Raw genomic sequence first — 25,824 nt, 5'->3', positions numbered from 1 at the left:
AATACCAACTATCAGGACCAAAAATATCCCTCTTGGAAAACTTGAGAATGGGATATATAGAGGGGATGAGTAATTGGAAATGGGAGAAGAAGTTGAAAGACACAAAGAAAGGAGAAAAGAAGTGACTATAACAGTGATGGCAAACCTTTTGAGCTCGGCGTGTCAGCATTTTGAAAAACCCTAACTTAACTCTGGTGCCGTGTCACATATAGAAATTTTTTGATATTTGCAACCATAGTAAAACAAAGATGTATATTTTTGATATTTATTTTATATATTTAAATGCCATTTAACAAAGAAAAATCAACCAAAAATGAGTTCCCGTGTCACCTCTGACACGTGTGTCATAGGTTCGCCATCACTGGACTATAAGGAAGTGTAAATCTACAGGTAGAAAGAAGAATTTGAGGGGTGGGGGAAACAGTGGCAGAGACCATAGTGGCAAAGAAAGAAATAAAATGCATTGCAAGTATGGTGAAGTTGCTGAGGTGAGTAATAGTCACCAAGAGGCATGAGCTTCTGAGGGGGACCCTACCAGAATTCCCCTTGTCTGAGTCCCCAGAGATGCTATTGCAAGCACTGGTGTGAGAGGTGCCGCAGTATACTAGTGCTTAGCAGGAAAAGATCTTAAATCACTTTTGATTAACCATCTTCTCTGAACCAAGAATCGTCACTATATTGTCTGACAGTGAAAACATGCTCACGGCTCTGGATATATGAAAAGGGATCTACATCAAGAAATCCACCCTCAGGTTCAGTGTTGGACCCAGAGTTAGCTTTCTGTATGACATTGAGTAAGGGCACACTGTATTTGCTGATTATTTTCTACTTTTAAGTTTTAGAAAGTTACTCAAACTGAACTCTTTACTGGGAATTACAGATACTCTTGATTTGTAAACATCTTTATCTTCCTGAATTTGAGTCCTTGTTTATGATACTTACTTTAAATGGGAAATTAGAGAGACATCACTTAGTTTCTTTAAAAATAATAATTTTTCTAAAACTGTAGAGAATGTTTCTTTTGTGACAGTAGGTATTTATGTTGTCTTTTTATTTCCCCTAGGGCTACTAAACACTGTGGTAGTCCTTATCAGCAGTGTTTATATTGCATGATTTTGTTTATTTAGATGCTTGTAGAGTGTAAAATTATGGGTTTGGTGGTTTGTAGCCAGAATTTGCTATCCCACTTCCATCCTTGCTTTTACTTGATTTTTTGATATGTTTTTGTTTGCCTCTGTAAAGCAGATAATGGGTATGTAAACTCCCCAAGGAGCTCTTCACAGATTGATAATTGGGAAGAATTCCTCTCCATTTCAAGTCAAGTTATATAAAAGGAGCATAGCTTTGGTCAGCTGGGGGTTGGGCTTGTAATATCTATAGCTTTTCCATATAAGGGTTGTTCATCTGCTTGCCCTTCAGGTCTCCCAGAAGAAATCCTGTTCTCATTTTAATTTAGAAAGCAACCTAGGAAGTCTGATTGGCTCAAAGTTGTGGAAATATTAGCTCTCCACACTGTATATACTGCCCGGCCTATAGTCACTTAATAGCCTTCTCAGCTATCAGCTCGACTGTCATATATCACAGTGCTTGTATTCAAGTAACCCACATTTGACTTAATAATGGCCCCAAAGCACAGGAGTAATAATGCTAGCAACTCAGAAATGCTGAAGAGAAGAAGCCATAAAGTGATTCCTTTAAGTAAAAAGGTGAGTACTTTACAATAAGATATTTTGAGAGAGAGAGAGAGATGCATTCACATGACTTTATTACAGTATGTTGTTATAATTGTTCTATTTTATTATTAGTCATTGTTGTTAGTCTCTTACTGTGCCTAATTTACAAATTAAACTTTACTATAGGTATGTATGTATAGGAAAAACATAGTATATACAAGTTTGGTACTATCCTCAGTTTTCGGCATTCACTGAGGGTCTTGGAATATATCCCCTGTGGATACGGGGAGACTATTGTATAGCTATATGGGTACAAGAATATTCTTTATCTGTATTTGAGGGAGTGAACTGACTTATTGTCACTGACCCACATCTACTTCCAAGGCTGAATTTCCCCCCTTTTAAGCATTTAGGGAAAATAGGCCCATTTGTATATACTTAATAATAATTAAGATCTTTTTTTGTATTATGCGCTAAATTGTCGCACAAAATTCAACTTTTTCTTTCATGTGTTTATTTGTGATTGGTTGATCCTGGATCCACAAAGGATTTTGAAGTGGTTTAAAGGAAACATGTTTAGACTCCGTCCATTATGTTTATGTGTGATGAGCCAAAAGTAAAACAATTCTTCCACGTAGCCAGTGCTGAAAATAAACTATGATTTCAATAGCAGAATCAAAGCATCATCTTGAAACCCACCCTGCAAAACTCATAAAACTGCCATTTGAGTTGCTTTTTATTTTTCTTGACTTCACTCTAAAGGTTATGTAAGCATTGTGCAGCCCATGGCTCATCCCAATATTGGATAACGGAAAACTTCAAAAATCTCCCAGGAATTTCCTCTGGTTATAAATTAATAAAAGGGTGGAATTTTTGACAGCCAATGGATAAATTTAACAAATGATACTCATTAAAAACATAAAATGAAGCCAAAGCCACAGGGCTATGAGAATGAACCTCACTAACAGGATTTTTTTTTTCTTTCCTTTTACCCTTTTTTTAGATTGCGTCAAAGCAAAATGCACTATTGGAAATTAAACAAGCCAGTTCTCTCTGCACACTTTTCTTGTTTTCCTTTCCCCAGCATTCCTTTTTCAATGCATACTTACAAAGAGAGTCTGTCTTGGTAGACAAAGGAATATTGCCTACTAAAGGGCAATTTGGTAAGACTTCACCTGTGTGGTCCACATACATTATTGAAAACCCACCAGGAGCCAGCTACAGTGCTAGGTGCTGGGTTATAGCATTACACAATCAGAATAAGGACCAATTCTCACAAAGTTCATGATATACTCTAGCTTCCCCTTTTCTTCTTGCATTTCCTCTCTGTGATTAAGATAAACATTGGTGCCCGAAGAAAATTCATGAAGAAAAATCAATAGTTAAATGAAATCATACATAGGAAAGAACCTAGTAAACTATAAAAGTGTCCTGTGTTAATTCTTTCCATGTTAGTTACTATGTCATCGCCCAGCTCACTACCTATACTTCTCAAACACATCCTAAGCTCTTGGACTGGACATGTGAGGCCCTATAGGATCTGCTCCTTGTCTGTTTTCACATTTATTTGCCTTCAAATGCTCTGTGCATTGGACAACTGGAGTTATTCATGGCCACATCAAAGAGTCTCTTCACTTAAGTTATGCTTCTCCTTTGTCCTGGAATGCACATCTTCCAACTTCCTTCCTGTCTCTCCTCTTGCCACCAACAATTGAACTCTGTGAGGAGGAGAGGCCCTAGCATGGGGTTAATGAAATTCTATAGGACACAGGGCTTCATGGGCCAGTTAGCATAAGCCTTTGTTTGAAAATGTCAGGCATGAGAAGTCCACGCATGAGTGTTCTAATTTGGGTAGAGAGGGTGAAAGGTTTTATGGGACTTCAGCAGTAGGAAGCCAGTGGGCATTTGCTAGTTTCAGAAATGGGAATAAAGCGGCTGTTCTTGCAGTCTGGGTATTTGGACAGCCTGGAGTTTATCCAGAGTGAAGGGGAGGGTGAGTAAGGAGATAAAGTCATTGGCGAGAGGGGATGGGGAACAGCTGCCGGGACTGAGGACATGTGAGGGCCGCAGTGAAAATTCTCAAGCCCCTCAGGGTCTCTTCTAGTAAACTCATCTCTCCACTGTGCATTTGCCCTAAAGCAGAGAGTAGGGCTCTTCCAAATCACAGATACTGGCTACAGATTTTTCAGGAAAGAAAAAAAATGAATAAGTTAAATTCTGCCCTTTTTTTGGTTCATTCCACTTGCATAGACAAAAAACAACTGAAATCTTGAAATTTCCCAAGGATTTATTGTTTGTACTTGTCAGCACACCTGACTAAAATTAAACTCTTAGAATTATCTAATCTAACTTTACAGGTGGCTTCGGGGAAAAATATCCTTAATGCTTAGGGGCAAGTCAAGTGTAAAATATGCTTTGTGAAAATGCCTGATGAATTTTGACATGACATGCTTTATTATAACAATGGATGATCTGATAGCAAGGACCCTCGGGCTTTTGGGGCTCATTGGTGTCAATTTTGAGAGCAAGGGTAAGAGATTTTATCTTCAAGCTTCAGTGTTATGCTTTATTTTGAGAATCTTTTTAGAATGTTCATAACTGTTACTCAACAAAAACAACAAAAAACAGATCTGCCATAGCATTTTTATATGAAAGATCCAAGATTATTATCAGGCTATAAATTTATCTGGTGCTATTTAGTCTGTGTGAACTCCCTTTTTGTGATAAATATTAAAAAGTTGGACATTTACTTCACAGTTTACTCATATCAACTTTCTGTTTGTATCCGCAACAGATTTCTCAAATTTGATATTTCCTACACTGAGCTTCTAATCTCCCTAAACTAACCTGCTCTACATGAAGATATACATGTCCATCAGTAAATGGCAATTCCATCCTTCCAGTTGCTCAGGCCATGATCTTGGAGTCACCCTTGACTCATCTCTTTCTCATATATCCCAATATTCAAATGATCAAGATATCCTATTGCTTCTATCTTTGAAATAGATCCAGAATCTAATACTTTTCGTTTCCTTTACCACCACCTTCCTGGTTCAAGCAACCATCATCTATGGCCTAGTTTATTGAAGCAGCCTTATTTTGGCCTCCCTGCCTCACTCTTACTCAATATGGTTTACTCTCAAAGAGCAGACAGAGTGAAACTTTAAAAACCTCATAGTCTTCTAAAATTTTCCAATATCCTCCTATTTTCCCCAAAGTAAATGTCCTTCAAAGTCCTTCAAAACCTCCCAGGCCCTACAAAATCTATCCCCCTTACCTCCCCCATTCTGTGTAACTCTCTAGCCTCACTTCCTGGGACTCTCTCCCCTGCTAAGCTGCAGGCACATTGCCTTTCTTGTTCTTCATTATGAACATGCTTGTGGCAGCCTTTGTAGCTCTCTTCTCCAACCTGAGTTTTCTGCTTCTGACCCCACAAGAGCTGCATCCCCAGAATAAGAACTACCAACCTTAAAGCAGGCAGTGGAAGGTCATCAGGAGCAAACAGTTCCTTCATACACTTTTTGAAGTCACATGTTCCCCCTAAGCATGAAGGTCAGCTAAATCCTATGTGATGGAAAGAAAAGAAAGGGACTATGGGGTAACTTCATGTAATTGTAAAGAAATGAGAATGGAGCTATAAACCACTGATGAGATTACTTCCAAATGTACTTTATATTATTTTACATTCTTACCTTTCATTAAAGCTAGAAATTTTATATGAACCATCCTGTACCAAGAGTGGCAGAAATTTTGTGTTTTCAACAGGCAACACTTCTCAGTCAATCTCTTGAACACACACACACACACACACACACACATATAAATATGGTTCCTAGGAATCCAATAAAAGCTGCCAGGGTGAGGCTTTCTTAGTTTCTGGGAAACTCTGGTTATCTTTGGCAAATGAAGTATTTTCATCATTGATGCCTCTAATCTATGCAAACAACTTAATAAGATTATGAATTTTAAAGTCTTAAATACTCACCAAAGAATAAAGAAATCAAACAGCCAAAACATACATGTTCTGTGAGGTCTAGATTAAGATGCATTGATGAAATTCACCAGAGCAAGCATTGCTATTTTAAGTATACATTACACACCTATATATATAAAAGCCAAACAACCAGAAAGACCAGAACAACCGGAATGACCAGAATGACCAGAATGACTGCTCGCTATGACACGCACTGTGGCTGGCCAACCAGCTTGATCAGGGGTGGGGCCAGCTGGCCAACCTCCCGTGGCCCCTCCCCTGCAGCTGGCACAGCCCCAATTGGGGCCGATCGGGGCTGGGCCGGCCGGACCCCACCTGTGCACAAATTTGTGCACCAGGCCTCTAGTTTTCTTAATAAAAGAAGAGTGTTCATATCACCCATCTGTAGTGGTTTTTGAGCAGAGATTCAGGATGAAGATCAGGTTTCCAGGACTGACTGTCAATTGCTCATCTTTTGAGAACACAGGAATGGAAATCTAATAATGCAAAAATCTTCAGGAGCAGCCAGGAAATAGACCAGAAGGAGAAGAGCAGACTAGACAGCAAAAGCTACTCCCAAAGAGCTTGAAATCAGTAGTCCAACACTTCTCCAAACCATGCTTGATGATTTCAAGAGGTGTGGGAAATAAAAGAGTGATTGGCATTAAGCCTCACTTGTTTTTGACATGTACTGTGCTTTTTGCTTGACTTCATCAATAAAAGTGAACACTATTTTTGTCTCTTATGATCATTATTAGATAATTTTGAATGATCTAATTTTGTCCAGAAATTGGCATTCTTTCCCTATGATTTTCATATTTCCCAAGCTCTCAAAGTTTCCTGAAATTCTGAGCATGAATTCTAGATATCGTAACTTTAATTTTATTTCTTGTCTATAATCTTTTGCTACCACCATCCACTGTGAACCCCTTTACCTTCCTTTTGTTCAGCTTTGTTGAGGAATAATTGACAAAATTATAAGATATTTATAGGTAAATGTATTTATCTTTCTTGATCCTTCAAGAGAACCACTTTTTTTTTCTTTTGGCTATTCTGTTTTTCCCTCCTATATCTCTATATTATAAGTTTGCATGCTAGCTTTTGATTTATAAATTGCAACCATAATCCATTATTAGCTTTCTGCTATGATGAATTATGATTTAACCCATTTACACAATTACATTGCTAAATTTTGTTTTTCTTTTAGTTGCCTTTTTTGTTACTTATTTCAGTTTCTATCAACTATAAACAGTATCTTTTGACTACATTTCACTATTCTTCCCCACTTTCAGCCATCTGGACTTAAACATTTATATTGTCAAATTTAATAACATTTCATTTTTGTTCTGTATCAAAACAAAATGATACTTCTGTTTTTTATATGGGAACTTTCTATGTGTATCGCTGTTACAAGTGCTTTGTGTAAAGTAATTTATTTAAACTCCACACTAAGACTATAAAATAGGTAGTGATTATTATTTCTACATTACAGAAAGAAAATTGAGTAACATAGAAATTAAGTAAATTTCTGGACTCATAAAGCCAGTAAAAATTTTAGGGCTTGTGTTCCTAACAATTGTATAACACTCTCTCGGTAGGTTGTCTATTAAAGCTTAAGTCATTAACCACCATTTGCATTCTGGTGACATATAAATAGTATCCATTGCAATGCCAAGTAGTATACTATGATTATTATACTTACTTTCTTACCTGGTTTATTTGTTTTCTTAGAATTCCTAATTGCTTTTCTTTTTTTCTTATATGGCCTGCCCTTTCTGTATCCTAAATTATTTTACTATCTCAAGAGTAGTATTAAATCTCTGTTTTTCCTCTGATACCTTTCCCAAGCCTTCCATTATCCTGCTCTAAGAATGAATTAGAGCTCAGTCTTCTCCTGGACTGGATCATCTGTTTGCTAGATTTTACATTTTCCTCCTTGGTTTTCTGTCTCATTGCACTATAACATGTCTTAAGTTAACCCAGGAATCAGCATTTGTAATAAATTATTGCATTCTAATAAATTTTGCAGCTTATTCAAATGCAGGGAGTACTTGGACTTCCTTTGAAAATCCCACTCTAGGGCATAGAGGAGAAAGAGGAGCTTAATTAACAAGCCAGTGTCTTCTGATAAATACTTTAAGAGGAAATAGAGCGGAGAATATCAGTATGTAAAGATCTCTAAAGTACCTGAGCCCCACTAGAGTTAAGGAGATGGTAATCCTTCGCATTACACATGTAAATGAACCGAAAAGATATGGATGTCATTACCAGGTTAATTTCTTTTCCTTCTTAAGACAAGCTCATTTGCTTAGGTAAAGAACTTTTAATTATCAAAATACTAAATTTTGAAATGAGGACATTTTTATTGGCTCTGTGAAATAAGGATAGCAATTATACCAAATAATGTTTCTTCTGCACCCTGGATTGATGAGTCTCTCTCAAACACAAAAGATGGGAACTCTCAACCTGCCATTTTAAAATAAATAGCAGTTTTCATACTTGTCTCTCCCAAACACATCTCTTATTTTCTGAACTGCTTGGAGTTTGTTCGTTGTGTCAAGACAAACCGCAGGCTCAAAGGCAGAAGTGAACAGGCAAACATGTTGAAACTGGAAGACTTTCTTTGCTGTCAACTATGTCAGTTGGAGTACAGATCAGCAAAGGAAGCTATTTGGTTGAAAAGAAATATTCACATAAAGTCAAGATTACATTCAAGCGATTTTATTCCTTTTTTAAGAACTTGAGCTGTTCTTTCACTGTGTTATTATGAATGTAGACAGGTAGAAACCTGCAAACTCAAACTGTGAGGGAAGTAAAGGTGACAGAGTCTTTGTGAGATACTTGGAGTAGATTGGCCCATCTTCCTCTAGTGTATGTCTATCAGACAAATAGCTCTGATTGCTTTACAGACATTAAATTCTATAGGGAAGTTACTCACTCTGATTGAAGTCTGGTATGATTGAGACCAAAATTACCATGGCTAGATGCCAAGTGACATTTTCCCCAAAACATGAATGGCTTGTCCATTTTCACAATCTCGGACAAGGGTTGCTTCAAATCTATTCATCACCCACTTTGTCCTTGACTATGAGAGCAAAAGCCATTGACCAACTTTTCCTTAAATTGTCCCTTCTAGTCTACATTTCTTACCTGGTTATAAGTTTATGGCCAATATTTAACGGCTGACATGTAGACTGATTTAGCAAAGTTCAGATCTGCTCAGCTTGCAGTTTTAAAGATATTTGGATCCAAACAGGATTAGCTTCTTTTTTATACATGGAAATTTCCTCAATTTTTGGACAAGTCACTCAGGAGAGAAAGCAAGTGAAGAGGGAAAGGGAAAGACATGGAAGACGTCTGCTGTGAGCCAGCCCGGTTCTGCCTTTGAGCCCTTCACTATCCTCTAACCTCTAAGCTCCTTCACTCAGAGCTTGGAAAAGTGCTCAGGTCTTCTGTTTCCATTATCTATGTTATAATTAATTTTTTTAAAGGATCAGTGTATCTATAACTTATTGTGGCCCAAAATAAAACTAAATGGGGTGATGAGAATGTACTAAGCCTTAAGCCAAGTGGGTATCAGTATACAAAGCATTTTTATCCTTTAAAAATGCATTTACTGATGGCCCATTCTATTCCTGGCACTGAGTTGAACTAAAGGCCCTACTGTACTCAGTTGGCAGCACATAGACTAAAATTCAAATGATACAAGGAAGGTTAGCATGGCCCCTGTGCAAGGATGTTATACAAATTATTAAGCATTCTATATTTAAAAAAAGAAAAAAGAAATAAACATCCTACTGTTATTACAGTCATATCTCCCAAATTTAGAAAAAATGTAGTCTTAATTTTTACCTGCCACTGTGTTTATTTTATCTTACAAAACAGCTTTTTATTTATTGCCCTTTACTATCACAAAGAATATTTTCTATGTTTTCAAAATCATCTATGTCAATTGTGGTTGGTACATGCTGGGCTGGGACTGCCATCTAAGGGTTTAGTATCTAGTTGGGGCCATAGATTAATCAAAATATGATGACCTAACATTATAATCATGTTTATGATCTCAAGTTGAGTTTTTTACCTAATAAGTAGTAACAACAATTATTACCTAATTTGGGGGGTGTACTAATGGCTAACATTAGAAACATGCAATTATTAGTACAGTAAGACAAATACTAATAAAATACTTACATTTGGTTTCAATCATGTTCTTTTAATTAACATAGAACATGAGTTTAGCTTTCTTCTTTTAATAATACTTTAAATTATAACACATCAAATTAATGAAAACAGGTGGCTCTCCTGGGCCCTATGGTTGTGTTCTCTGGGCCCAGGCAATGAAACCACCACAGCGAGCAAAGCTGAGGAGGGGAGGAATCGATGAGATAATCACCCCTATGAGCACAGACCAAGCTGTGCCATTTCCAGCCTTTTGCATTGAAGTACATAAAAGAAAGCTAGAGAATTGGGAAATTTTGGTTGTCTCCTTTTAGTGCCCATAAATTACACGTGTAGCATTCAGAACTTCTGTTGTATGTCTAAACATAAAAAGTAGCTCAGGGATTAGAATGTCTCTCTCCTCCCCTGTCTTTCCTGTGGCCAAAATGTACCCATGAACCTCTCACATCAGAATCCATTTTGAAGGCAAGGGCAGCCCTTGTAAAGTGGCCAGATACTCACAAAAGCTCTGCTCTTCCTGTTAGCACCCACCCAATCTGAAATCCAGAGGCTGAAATCCTTGATCTCTGGATTTGATACATGCTGTTCTTGCTCATTCGTTTTTAATCGCTATCTTGAATTCCACTGTATGAACATACCAGTCATCCTTTTGAAATTAGTTAAGACATTTCAGGAAAGACTTTTCCGATTTGACAAAATTCCCTAAACACTTCCTTGTCCTGTAGATAAATAAATAAGTGATAGAAAGAAAGAAAGAAAGAAAGAAAGAAAGAAAGAAAGAACAAAAGAAAGAAAGAAAAGAAAAGAATCAAGTTCCCTAATGAGTCACTCTCATAGCATTCAATATTTTCTTTGTAAATTAGCTGTTTTACTATGTGTAATGATTTTTAAATATTTGGTTAATTTTCTCTTCCCTACCATATTATGAGCCCCATGAAAGAAGCCACCAAGCCCATTTTGCTCACTATCATGTCCTCAGTGCCTCGCATAAAAAAGATTAAAACACTTCTACCAGCATATTTTTTAAAAATATATTTTATTGATTTCTGAGAGGAAGAGAGAGGGAGAGAGATATATAAACATCAATGATGAGAGACAATCATTGATCAGATGCCCCACATTGAGGATCGAGCCTGCAACCTGGGCATGTGCCCTTCCCAGGAATTGAACTGTGACCTCCTGGTTCATAGGTCAACGTTCAACCACTGAGCCATGCCAGCATAATTTTTATAGAATTATATGGCTTTGTTCATTGGTAAAATGTGGAAGGCAGGATTTCAAAGTCAAAACCCTGTCAATAAAAGTAGGAAACTGGAGACTGAGGCACATAGGGCATCTGGCTTTGGAGCTGCAATATTGCTGGAGTCCCTACAGAGCAGGGGCAGCCATTGCTTCCTTCTCTGTCAGTCGAGAATTAAGTGTGTGTGTTTATGGAGTTCAAGGTTATTTTGCTTTGAGGGAGTTAATTGATGGAAGGTTAAGTAAAGCCACAAGTTTTTACTTAAAGAAAACATAAAATGAAGAATTACTTTAATTATGAGCAATGTATCAAAAGAAATGTCTCCCAAATTAGTCTTTTCTGGGTGAGAAACAAATCTTCCTATAATTTATTTTAACTCCTCCTTTAAAAAAGGAGGAGGCTACATTCTATCCACTCCTCTTAAACACACACACACACACACACACACACACACACACACACACACACCATTTAGTCAGGTCTCTCTTAAATTACAATAAACAACATAAATTAACTACAGGTATTAGAGCTTTTTCTTCCCAATGATTAGTTTGCTATCCAAAGATTAGTTTTTCCATGTTAGCTGTGGTTAAAGAAGAGGTTCATTCTGGAAAGTGACTCCAAAACACATCTCACATCCTAAAGGTCAAGGGTCAGAAGTGTTACACAGCCTAATTGTGTCTCTTAAAGGCAACTTGACTGAAATATTCCTAGAGAAAGAAAGCAGAACATTCTTGGAATGGCTTGACTCTGAACATTTGTTCTTAATCTATCAAAATTCTCCTAGTCATGTTCACAGAGCTTTTGAGTATTCGCTGAAGGCTTTTCAGAGTTGGCAATCAGTAAAATCTCAGTAGTAGGGTAGGATTTAAAAGGATGGAGGAGGTGTCCTATTGATTTTTTTCCCCTTCAATATCAACAAGTAAGAAAACTCGAAGACCTTTTTCAGAGATGAGTGTTTGGGTTTTTCCCTTCTTGGTCTCCCTAAGGGGAATGTGTTGGGGATAGTATAGAAAAGTAGGAAGGAGAAGGGGAAATGTGGGAAGAGGGGCTTCCCGGTACAAGATTGGGGATGGTAAATGTGGAGTGACATTGTCAAGGTTTAAGCAGCTTCCTCCAACTAACCTGCATGAGCTCTGTGTGGTGACATTATAATGGTCCTGCAAGCTGAAACCCAGTAACTGCAAGGAAAAACGGGCTAGTTGAGGTTTCCCATGCAGTAAATTCCGGCTAAGAGCCAGAATATTTCAAGGTTTTGCAGCCTTTTTCAGACTGGACATGTTTCTTATTTGTTGCTTTTTTTTAACTTTACAGACTCACACAGATTTTCTGGAAGTTTAAGAAGAGAGTTCACAATGTGTTGGCTCTGCCTGCTATCACTTCTGGTAAATTGTAACCCTCTGCAGTGTTTCATGACAATGGGAAAAACGCACTTATGAGAATACAGAATATTTTATTTTAAAAAATGTGTTTTTATTGATTTGAGAGAGAGAGATGGATGTGAGAAACATTGATGGGCTGCCTCCTGCATGCCCCCTACTGGAGATCAAGCCTGAAACCCAGGCATGTGCCCTGACCAGAAATTGAGCCCATGACCTTTTGGTGCATGGGAAAATGCTCAACAACTGAGCCACACCAGCCAGGGCCAGGATAATTTCTTTAGTACTAAGGAGTCATCAACATAAGAGTACAAGAAATGTTAGGCCTATGAACAATGGCAGGGCAGAGTTTCAGAAAAATATATTTACTGAAGATAAATGGCAAACCTACAGCTGGGTGTAAGGCAGGCAGCAAAGGATAAAATGTCTAAAAAGGTCATATCGCTCTATTCCTGCCTCAGCTGAGGGGGTCAACAAAGTGTGTAAAAACAGCCAACTAAGGATCTGGAAGTCGAATATGGGGCCCTTTTCTTCTCCCCACATGCAAGGGAAATGGACATAGTCTTAGACACAAGTGAGGACTAGATATTCCCAGCTCACCACATATCACCCATAGTGCTGACACTGATGATTTGCTCAGGGTCAGATTAATACCTCTAGAGGCTCTTTGCTTTGAAAATATTATGAGGACCTTCCCACTGGTAATGGAGAATAATACCTAGAGAATGAAACGTAACTTTCAGGAATTCTGAAATTAAAATAGCTCTTTCTTGATGCTAACTGTGGAATTCTGGCTGAGTTTGATTCCTCTTACTGGGTTGGGGAGCTGGTGGTTCCACTTTGCTGGTGCCTTGTCCCCAGAATGAGTATGCCTGTTGGTTTACCCACCACTGGACTCCTTCCAGATCCAAACAGGGTCTGGGGGAGGCAGAGCGAGAGGGACAGGCGCAGGGACAGCACTTGCACTGGATTGCTGTGGAAAACCTAGCAGAATCTCTTCCCTCTGAAGGGACCACCTGTCACAGATGTCCCCACTCCTGGGCAGTGAAGAGGACTTGGAGCAGCCCTCTTCCTTGCCAGGGGCCACTGCATCCAAGGTGGGTGGGCAACAGCAGAGCCCTGACAGTGCCGAGGTGGTTGGTCACTTTGCTGTTCAACTTCCGGGCGGCACAGCAACACCCCTGAAGGGAAAATGCCTGTACTTGAAGTAGCCGTAGGCTTCCTCCCCTAATGCCAGCCTCCCCGCCACAGTGTCAGCTGCACAACAGGCCCCAGTGTTCCTCCTCCATCACAGAGTACAGCGCATCCTCCTGCCGCTAGCTCCCCGCTCCCAGTCTGGACAGGAACACAGCTGGGCTTTCATCTAACGGGTGGATCCAAGCTGATTACTTTTGTTTGGCCTTCACTGAAGACAACAGAACAGGAAGCATTTTACATTTGTCTTGTATTCAAAGCACCAACGTGGGATGACTCAAGAACATTTTCTTCTCAGAGCAAAGGCTGCTAATAAAAATAAAAAAACCATAAAATTTTTTTGAAAAAAGGAACATTAAGAGAACGCTCAAAATTTTATGCAGAAAGTCCCTATTTATTACTTGTGTTATCAGAAAAATAAAACAAAATTCATTTTAAAAAGAACAGTATATGAATATTTTAAGTAATTGTCTTAAGCATAAATTGTTTTATTTTCCTTACTCTCTCCTTTAGCAATCTCCTCTACCCCCAGCAATCCCCGTATGCAGAAGTACACAAGAAACTCACATATGTTAGAAAAGACAAATCTAGAGGAAGAAGTATGAAGTCCTTCTCACATCAACAAAACCATTGTCTGTCCCCTGGTCCGATCTACTGTCACCCTGTTCTCCCTTCACTGCGCAACTGCCCCAGCTGCAGTAACTGCATGTTCTGACCACAGTTCTCTTTCATTCCTCCCTATCCAAATATTCTAGCTCCTCTGCATACGATGCGCTTTCTTATTTGTCTTTCTGGAAAGTGTGTCTGTGCTCTTTAGGGTTCAGTTCAAAGATTCTCCCCTGTGTCTCCCCTCCTCTTTTACCGGGTAGGTAAGCTGCTATTCTCCACAACGCTGTATTCATATGCTCACCTGAGGCACATCCTGTCCTACTGAGGGGCTCACACATTGTAACAGTTCATTCTTCTGCCCCACTCTCTAGACCAGTGGTTCTCAACCTTCTGGCCCTTTAAATACAGTTCCTCGTGTTGTGACCCAACCATAAAATTATTTTCATTGCTACTTCATAATTAATGATGCTACTGTTATGAATCATAATGTAAATATCTGATATGCAGGATGGTCTTAGGCCCCTGTGAACCTTCTGGCCCTTTAAATACCGTTCCTCATGTTGTGACCCAACCATAAAATTATTTTCGTTGCTACTTCATAACTGTAATGTTGCTACTGTTATGAATCATAATGTAAATATCTGATATGCAGGATGGTCTTAGGCGACCCCTGTGAAAGGGTCGTTTGACCGCCAAAGGGGTCTCGACCCACAGGTTGAGAACCGCTGCTCTAGACCCTGAGCTTCTTTAAAGCAGGTTCCTTGCTCTGGTCATCTTTATATGCCACTTCTGAGCACACAGAATAATGCATTGTGGGTGCCCTAGGGATATTGGGATGAAGTAAGAAATAGTGTTTCTAAACTATCAGTTGATCAAGTCACATGTGGTGTTGTTTGGCCGAGTGAAATAATACCTTCTCTTTGACTATCATTTTTATGCTACAAGGGAGAAGACAATAGAAAGCTTTGTTTCAGTTAGTTGTCCTTTCCCCCCAAATAACATGGCAATTCCTATTATAAAAACTGCCAGGAAAGGGCCAGAGATACGTTAATGGAATCTCAGAGTGAAGGAAAGGAGTTTCTGTGTGCCAGCATGTTAATATTTTCCTGTTTCAGCTGTCCTGCCAGGGATTGTAACTCAGAAACCAATCTCAAGCTGAGCAGAAGAAAAAAATTAGATGCTTAATGAAAATGGCCAAATGTCATCACCGCTATTTCGTGAGATGAGCTGTGTCAGGAGCCATCCACACGCAGAGTGGACTTTCGCCAAATCCCAGCGTCTGCAGGGTCAGGACGGCACAGCCCTGTGCCTCCTGAGGGAGCCCTTGCAGTTTTGTGCTTTCTGTGATGCTAAGAAATACAGACACTTGAGATTTAGTGCTGGGCACTTATAGGAATGGAGTCAGCTATTTCCTAACAAACCCAAAGACTGCAATGAGAAATTCAGAAAATAAAAATATCTTCTATGGTAGGAAAAAAATGCATCAAAAAGTTTGAGAAGTAAAATAAATAATTCTGATTAATAAAATGTCGTAGATCAATGGGAACTTGACAATCCTTGCTTCCAGTATATTTTTGAAATTTCTCAACTGCATCAGTTCTCTTTTTTTATGTTAGGAATTACAGTATGGTAATTATGTGAGAGTGTATAACTCTAAAATATTTTTTAATATATTTTATTGATTTTTTACAGAGAGGAAGGGACAGAGATAAAGAGATAGAAACATCGATGAGAGAGAAACACCGATCAGCTGCCTCCTGCACACCCCCTACTGGGGATGTGCCCGCAACCAAGGTACATGCCCTTGACTGGAATCGACCCCCCGGGACCCTTCAGTCCGCAGGCCGACCCTCTATCCACTGAGCCAAACAGGTTAGGGCACTCTAAAATATTTTTAAGTTCGCTGATTAGATCTTTGAAGATTTAGTGTTTTGATGTTTGAGGTCATAGTAACATTATAGAGAAGAAATGTAGCACAGAAGAAGGATTAAAGGGCTTTAGTTTGAAATACTAGAATCAAGCTTTATTATTTATATATTTTATAACATGTTAGCCTGCCCAAATTTCAGGTACTTCATCTATACAATAATTGGAAAAGGACATCCCTACTGTCCATTCCCTATGTTCCTACTTCAGCTCATAAGATGGGAACTACCAATATTTCTCACCTCACAGGTGATGGTTTGGGGCCAAGCAAAACTAATTTTTTCTGCATTTTACTTCTCTTCCCCCCCCCCCCCCCCACAAAGGAGCAACTTAATTGACTGATGAAATTAGGAAGAATCGAACAACTCTTAATCTTGGTTTCCTTTTTGGAAAAGACAAAGCATTAATACCCTCTAATAGGTATGGCCTTCTTTTTTAGGTAGAAGACTATTATCTTTGTTTTCAATTGTTTTGAGACCAAGAAAAGGGGATGAATGATTAACTGATAATCTCCAGTGATCCCAGCAATACTTGTGGTGTTAGTTCCAGATCAAAAGGGCAGAATGAACTACAAACCCCTATTGATCTCAGGACACCATGGAAATCCCTGTGATTTTAAGATGTCATATAACAAAATATTCATTTCTTATCAAAGAATATAATGGGGGATGGAGGTGGCAACATCTGAAGAGTTTCCAACAAATTTTGAAAGACAAAAAGGGGATAAAGGCTACTGACATGTGAAATATAACAGAGAAAATGCAGGTCCAAATCTACTAACTGCAGATGGTGGTGGAAATGGAGGTGGAGTTAGTCTTCCCATTGGAGGCACCAGGTTGGAGCTGGCAAATAAGGCAGAGTGTGGAAATGAGAAATACAGCAAACCAGAAGATTATCTGGAGGTGCCTGAACCAAATAGCTCCCCAAGGTACCTCTCCACCCTCCTTCCTCACACCAGAAAGCACAGAGCCAAGCAGCCTGAGGTCATTTTGATTAATAATTGGTTGAACTGCTAAGGCTTCTATGGGGGTTTAGAAGTCTAAAACCTCTGTGTTCTAGCGTTTAGAGAAACTGCAACCTGTCGGCTGATGCCTGTGTCACTCAGCCTGAAATGAATCAGGCTAGCTGACATGTCCTAGGACACATACATAAAACTGCCAGTCACGTTTCAGTGCAAAGGAGGGTACTTTTTGGGAAAAGACCTATTCACACCACAGCAGAGGAATCCTACTCCAATCAGCTAGAATAAAGAGCCTCATTCTTTATTTTTAAAAGTGGTTGGGTAACAAAAAAATATAAGAAAATTAGAAGCACAAAAGAAAAAGACCAAAATAATAAAACACAAAAACCAATTCTGCAGGAAAACAAAAAATAGAAGAGAACTTACTAATAGCATTCATATAGCACTTACTTAGTGTCAGGCATTGTTCTAAGGGGAAATATATATGTTTCTCACAACCGTCTTACCCAGTATATATCATCATCATCTTCATTTTACGGATAAGGAAACTGAGGCACAGAGAGGTGCAGTGCGTTAACCAAGGACATAAGGCTGTTAAGTGATTCTCTCAGGGCAGCCTGGCCCCAGAGTTTGCTCTCTTAATCAATCTGCCAATTCTAATTGCATTCATAATAAGAAGAGAGTGTAATGGGGGAAATGCATCTGCAAGGAAGAGATTTTAGGTTTTAAAAGCATAACAGCTAAAATAGAATAAACACATAGCATAATTATGAAAGACAAACTGAAATTTGTAAGAGGTTGTAACCAGATACACATAGAAGCTCATGTTTACATAGGTTGGCTAGGAACTGAACATTTACTACGCGCCTTCCCAGGTTGGGCCAGAGAGGACTACCGTTAGTTGCGGGACCAGGCCCTTGAGGAGCTGCAGACATTCATGGGTCTGTGCAAGGGGAGGAAACAAGCAAACTGCTCTGCGAGCCCACAATGGCGTGGCGGCCTGCTATGGCGGAGGCAGAGGAGATAGGTGATCACCAGCTCCCCTTCCTTAAAGTTAACATGATGCCTCAGCAGCACCGAGCAGAGAACCCTCCTCCCCACTCCTGCAAAGCACACTCTTTCCCACACAACACGAGCTCACCCGTTAGCTCAGTGGAAGGGAAAATGCTTCTCAGATGAGGGAAGACCTGCTTTGTGCTCGTAGATGCCCACAGGAAAGTGTCTGTGAGGCAGAGCAACTCAGAGTCCCTGTGAGGAAGCTGGAGATTCCCTCATCTAACTCTGTTGTGCCCATTTCAAAATCCTGTGTCTCCTCACCCCAGCCTTCTAACACACACACACACACACACACACACACACGGCCATATCAAAGCATCAGAGAGGCTGCGGGAAAAAACATTCTGGCTTTATCAACTGTCTGGCCCTTCTGGGTCCAACTGACTTCCTTCTTCATCTGTGGGAAGGAAAATATCACCCCCTGAAGGACTCAATATAGGGAGATAATTGCCCCTGTGTCCGTCAAGGTTCTTAAAAGTAGACAATACAATCCTTTGTAGCTGGTGGTGTAAGAGGGACGAGGTTTATTAGAGCATATTGAGTGGATTCTAGAATCACAGGAAGACGGGAAGACACAGAGTCTGAGTAAAGCTTTTAGGAATTAATCCCAGCTCTTGTCATAGCAAATGACTATCCTGGAAAAAGACATGCTTCACCCCAATGCCATAAACAAGTTTCCTCTGCTACATTGAAAGCTGCCTCCACCTCACCAACCATGCCACCCCATTGGAAAGCTGCCGGTTCCATCACCAACCTTTTCCATCCTGTCTCATCCACATGGATGCCACCAGCCTACCTGGTTCTCACATTACATATTTGTGGATCCAGGACTCATGTGGTCATGCCTGATTGACAGAACGGAGGTCCAGTGTCTTCTTCACCTTACTGACCAAAGGGGCTGGGGCATATGCTACTTTAGATTTCATGTTGGGTAACCATCCATGTAGAAAAAACTCAAATTCATAGAAACAGAAAGTAAAGTGACAGTTACCAGGAGCTGGAGAGAGAGTGTAATGGGGAAATATTGCTTAATGTGTACATAGTTTCAGTTGAGGATGATTGAAAATGTTTTGGAGATAGATAGTGGTGATGGTTGCACAACAATGTGAATGTGTACTTAATACCACTGAACCGCACACTTCAAAATGGCTAAAATGTTTAATTTTATGTTATGTATATTTTACCACAATTGAGAACCCAAAAGTTGCTTAAAGAGATAGAGGCAGTCGTGAGTGAGAAACATTCATGGCAGCTTCAATTTATTTGCCTAATTGCCAAAATGAATGTATTGATGTTTGAGAAAAATTGTGAAATATTTTACTTACACCATCCTACCCAAGTGGAATCCATCCTAATATGGAGAGATTGCTACAAGAAGGAATGACAGATTTCCTTTGTAAACCCTTGCAATGTTTAACCACATTATTAAGAAATTCTTCTTTATATCTAACCTTAATCCCTCTTGCTACATTTTAAAGCATGTCTCTGTTTCCTTCTTTTGTGAAGACGGGGAACAGCTGGCAAGCATACTTCGCCGTTAGGAAAAAATAATTCCAGTTGTTTCAACCCTTCCTGAAAGGTTGTGCTTTCTTTCCATTTTCTTCCATCTCTCTGATTCCTCCTTCCCTTTCTCTGCAATTCCTTTTCACCAGTACAGCCTGTCTGGGAACTGAGCAGTGTGAAAAATTTGACTCGGTCCTTTTTCACCATTATCAACACCAATTCCTAATTGGTAAACAAGTTGTTAGAAGCACTTGAATCCATAATGAGTCATAGTGAGTAAATTACATCCTGAGAACATGGGTAATGAAAGGGAAATTACACTGCCGCCTCCGGGACATGGGAACATTGAGAGGCAACAGGGACAAGGGGGCAGCAGGAAAGAGCAAAGCGTGGGTGTAGCCTAAGGACAATGAGGCCTGTGGGACTGTTCTCCTGAAAGAGGGAGAGGGCATGCTACACTCCTGTGTCCTGGGTGTGTGCGCGCTGGGAGGAACGCTCTGTGTGTGGGGAAGCAACTGGGTCACATCCCAAGGGTGGTGGCGTCTGCACACAGCAGATGGGAGCTGGAGGAGGTGGGACAAATGAACTGTCTGGAAAACACCAGTTCTGAGGATGGCTCTGTCTCCTGGCTGTCGTGGAGGGGTCTCTGCTGCACTGATGGGCTGGATGCCGGGTGCCGATGTAGACCGTGTAGAGATTAGGATCAGTCAGGGCAGGGCCTCTGTTAAATCAAATACCAGAACACCTTCTCTTTGCCAGTACATTGTGGTCTACAGAGCACTTGTGTTACCACTATTCTACTGGAAAAGATGCACATAAGATCACAGGACCAGGAAAAGAGCTAGGATGAGCATCTTGCCCTTTTTTAAAATACTGGGGTATGTGTTTTCAGAGAGGAAGGAAGAGGGAGAGAGAGATAGAAACATCAATGAGAGAGAATCATTGATCGGCTACCTCCTGCACACCCACTACTTGGTTGGGGATGAGCCGGCAACCAAGGTTTATGCCCTGACTGGGAATGAAACCGTGACCTCCTGGTTCATGGGTTGATGCTCAACCTCTGAGCCACACTGGCTGGGCATCTTACCTTTTTGATTCTTACTTTGATGCTCTTTGTGCCATACAGCTCTGCCTTTCCTGCAAGCTTTGCAAGGGCAGGGCTCAGTGAACCCTTTGTTGAAATTTTTCTGTAAGGAACAGTACTTGTTAATTGGTGAAATACTTCCATTACCTGAACCCAAGTCATACACAAAGCATGCTCTGTAAACCCTAAAAGGAGGTGGTAGTTAAGATGATAAAAGGGTGAGGAAGAAGAAGTTGTTTCTATCGACACATTGAATGGTAGCTCCTCGACTCCCCAAGTTGAGTCTCCAAAAGATTGATTACCCTCAGAAAACATTGTTGACTCTTGTTTAGGACTCAATGAAGGTCCTTTTAACCATTGTTATTCTCCTTAGTAAACAGAAACTGAACACAAAGAAGATATTTTCTTTAAATATGTGTTATTTAATAATGTAAAAAATATTCCAATAAGTGTTAGTTATTTCTTATTCATAATACCTTAAAACCAAGCATTATGCCAAACTGAGTAAGCTGCGTACATTGAATTGTTCATGAGTCAAATAAGAAATGAATACCGTATTGAAACCAAAGCAAAATTAGGGTGTTTTTTCCCCAGTAAGAAAGGGATCCTTCTTCCCACCCCCACAGTTTCCACACAGATTAGAGAATGGTCTATTTTCTTTAACAAAGCTTTTGGCAAAATGTTAACTAGCCACAAATGAGGCCTCTGAGCCCAGGCACCAAAGCAACTAATACCGTTCCTTAGAAATAACTAGTTTGTCCAACAGATGAGAAGAAATAGAAAACCATGGTTGTGTCAAACCTAGTAAGTTAGTAAATTCAACTATCCTGATTATAATGTGAAATTTCTCATGTATCAGCTGCTATCAAGTTACATTACACAATATTTTTTTTATGTTTACCATATTTTTGGTGGTCCCCAATATTAATTTGAAATCATGACCACAGAGAATGAGGTTTATTCATTCAATACTCTAATGAAAACATGGAAACATTCAGCTTGTACAGTTAGACCACATGAAAATGCCAGCAAAGAGCCAGATATATACATCTGGTCCCTGCTCCACGGGACAGTCATACAGACATCTAGAGTCAAATCCGCTGACCAATCAGAAAGAACAACCATTAGACATCTTGGATCCAACCATAGGTATATTACTACAAGCAATGGAGTAATCCCCAGAGGCTTTTAGTGGAAAAGTACATAAATTGTATATTTTTGCTCTTAACCCTCAACCGTGGGACATTTTTTTAAAAATTATTATTGATTTTAGAGAAAGAAGAAGCGGGGGGAGAGAAAAAAATCCATTTGAGACAGAAACATCGTCGATTGCCTTTCATACACACCACCCGGGGATCGAACCGCCTAGGTATATGTCCTCACTGGAAATCAAACTCACAACCCTTTGGTGTACAGGACAATGCTCCAACCAACTGAGCCATCTGGCCAGGACCAGAAAATGCATTTTTTATTTGACTTCTTAGTTCTGTCAATTTAACCAAAAAGTTATTCTTGAGCCTAGGGAGGTAAGTTCTCTTAATGATATTTCTCATTCTATAAATTTTTTATGGGGTCCTGATGATAGGATTAATAATTCAATCATGGGATAACAGTATTTATGGCAGTTTGTAGATTTATATTCCCCATCTTATACATAACTGAAGAATATTCAGCCTTATTTGCTCAATTCCTCAGTAGTTACAACTTGTCTACACAGCATATCAAGTCATTTCTTCATCTTAGTTTGTGGTGCAAATAAGGCCAGAGAGCATGTTTACTCATTCTAAGAGTCAAGCATTTTATACAGTGACAAACGGCTGCTTGGCCCCCATGGAGCTGACCACACAGGGGATTGGGCACCTGTGGACGGTTCATTCCAGACCTAGTCATACCTGCCAATGACAAACTAGCTCTTGGGATCTACCAAATGCGGACTCTGTACTATTACTGTCTCCATCTGCAACCTCCTTTTCTGGTGTGCAGCCTCTGAAACAATGGCCCATTTCACAAGGCCAGTGAACCCACAACAAAAGCTCGTGGAGCACCAGGAAATCAGTGAACATCCAGAGTTTCCACCAAGAGCCATCCTCACTGCCTTGGCCAGGACTGGGCACCCTCTTTTGGACTTATGGGGGATGGCAGAGTTCCTCGGTCCCTGTGGTCATGATGCTACACCACTTTTACTTACTGAGCAGAGCAGAGAAAGCAGAGAAAGCAACATACGTTAGAGCCAAACTAACATGTGGAAACAAGTCCCTGAGGGTATTAACGTGAACATGCTGTCCCTTCCTCCTGAGGGATAGAGTAAGGAGAGTGACAAATATGCGCTCTGCTTCATTACACAAAACATACAATCACAGAGGGCTTTGTCTGAAAGGAATCTAAGTTCTAATTGGATAGCATAGACTTTCTGCCCTATAAAATGAAGAATTTAATGAAGTGATTAATGCAGGTCAGTAGTAGAATGATGCATTAGTTTCCAAGGTAAGAAATTACTATAAACTTAAAAAAATCACACAAGTTTATGACCTTAGAATTCTGAAGTCTGAAGTCTAAAATGAGCTAGCAAGTCGCACACCTCCTGGAGGCTTACAGAGAGGACTCATCTCCTTGCTTTTTCTAGCTTCTAGAGCAGTGATGGCGAACCTATGACACGCGTGTCAGAGGTGACACACGAACTCATTTTTTTGGTTGATTTTTCTTTGTTAAATGGCATTTAAATACATAAAATAAATATCAAAAATGTAAATCTTTGTTTTACTATGGTTGCAAATATCAAAAAATTTCTATATGTGACACGGCACCAGAGTTAAGTTAGGGTTTTTCAAAATGCTGACACGCCGAGCTCACAAGGTTCACCATCACTGTTCTAGAGGCTACTGGCTTTCCTTGGCTTATGACCTTGTTGTCCATCTTCGAAGGCAGCAGCATAGCATTATCACATATCTTTCCACTCTGACCTCTGCATGTGTTGTCACATCTCTCTGAGTCTGTCCCTTCTGCCTCCCACTTACAAGGGCCCTTATGATTACCTTTGGCCCACCTGGGTAAACCAGCATCATCTCCTCAACTCAAACTCAGATCCTTAATTTAATCCCAAGTGCAAAGTTGTTTGTTTGTTGTTACCATGTAAGAAAATATATTCATAGATTTCAGGTATTTGGTTGGGAAGGGGGACTTAGGATATCATTCTGCCTACCACGAAAAACAACCAAAAAGTCTAAACCTCCTCAGTGACTAAGATTCTAGCAAATACGTATGTTAACTTCATTAAAAAATATATTTAGTAATTTCTTACTAAGTACCAGAGACTGTGCCTGACTCACATGGCAACGTGAATAATGGGCCTGAAATACTCTTTAATTAATTTACAAAGATATGTTTTAAATGTAATTCACAAATAGGGAAGACTTCTTAAGACCCTTCCTTTACTCTATGTTCACAGCCTTTTATTTTTATTACAGAAACTAGTGCCCTGGTGCAAGGATTCGTGCACATTGAAAGGAAATTAATAAGAAGGTGGCCGAGGGGCTGGACTGGGAGAGATGAGCCGGACACGCCCTGGAGCCAACCTCCCATGGTCCCTCTCCGGCCGGCCGCACCTGGGGTGGCAGGGGCTCAAAGGCTGTCTGCAGAGTGAGCGGGGGTCCCTCTGGCAGCTGGGGTCCCTCGGCCTGGCCTGTGGGGATCGGGCCAAAACTGGCTCTCCGACATCCCCCATGGGGTCCTGAAGTGCAAGAGGGCGGTTCTCAGGTAATGCACCCCGAAATCGGGCTCCCTCCTCTCTGGTTTTAGGGTGCATCACCAGAGAATCTCAGCTGCCAAGTCACCACAGCTCAGCAGCTCCTGCATTGAGCGTCTGCCCCTGGTGGTCATTGCACATCATAGCTACCAGTCGGACAGTTGGATGGTTGCTTAGCCTTTTATATATATAGATATTACGTAGAGAAGACTTAGCCATCCTTAGAATTTTTATAAGCATATGTTCTCTGTTCCTCATAAGGAAATATAGACCTCATTAAAGTAAAATTTTAATGCATCTATTAGCATATGTGTGTTCTTAAAACATTCCTCCCACATAAGATGACATAGAAAGTTACATATAATGTGATATTCATACACATCAGAACTAGGTGAGCGCCCTTGAAGTCATCAGCCTCAGAAAGGTAAGCACTATTAACAGTGCAGTGTATTATCTTTTCAAATTCATTTTATGTAAATAGTATCATGTTACTATTGCTATAAGAATGGATTATATATATTTTGTTCTGCAATATTAAACATTATATGTAACTTACCACGTCATTTTATGTGGGAGAAATGTTTTAATCATGCACATACCTTTTCTCTCTATAGATGAAATGCACTGAACGTTTGGGGATAACATAGGACAGGCCAGGCTTATTCTTTTTTTTTTTCTTCTTCAAAACCATATATGTTTTCTATTTTCCACTGCTTTGCTTTTTGTGACCCTCAAAGTTCTGATTTGATTGTTTGTGGCTCCTGATTTTAATTACCACAATAAGACTATTCATTATCTAATGACGATATAACTCTTTGCCATTGATAACCACTATTCAATGTCTACTCCTGTCTTAGAAAATAAGAGCAAATTAACTGTTAGAATCATGCTGTTTGACATTGAACTTCAGCCCTGATTTTCTATCACGTAAATCACATTTTCATAGCAGCACCCTTACATCTCTCTCTTTTTTTTTAGAAAAAAATAGTGAACTATATGATTGTTTGTGGCTCCTGATTTTAATTACCACAATAATACTATTCATTATCTAATGAAGATATAACTCTTTGCCATTGATATCCATTATTCAATGTCTACTCCTGTCTTAGAAGATAAGAGCAAATTAACTGTTAGAATCATGCTGTCTGACATTGAACTTCAGCCCCGATTTTCTATCACGTAAATCACATCTTCATAGCAGCACCCTTACATATCTCTTTTTTTTTTCAGAAAAATAGTGAACTATGCAAATACTTGTAAAGGGAGAGATTGTTCCCAAAGTAAGCAGCTCTTACAACTGATCCA

The sequence above is a fragment of the Myotis brandtii genome, unplaced genomic scaffold (assembly GCF_000412655.1).
Source record: "Myotis brandtii unplaced genomic scaffold, ASM41265v1 scaffold794, whole genome shotgun sequence".
Classification (NCBI taxonomy): Eukaryota; Metazoa; Chordata; class Mammalia; order Chiroptera; family Vespertilionidae; genus Myotis; species Myotis brandtii.
This window is presented reverse-complemented; position numbering follows the sequence as displayed.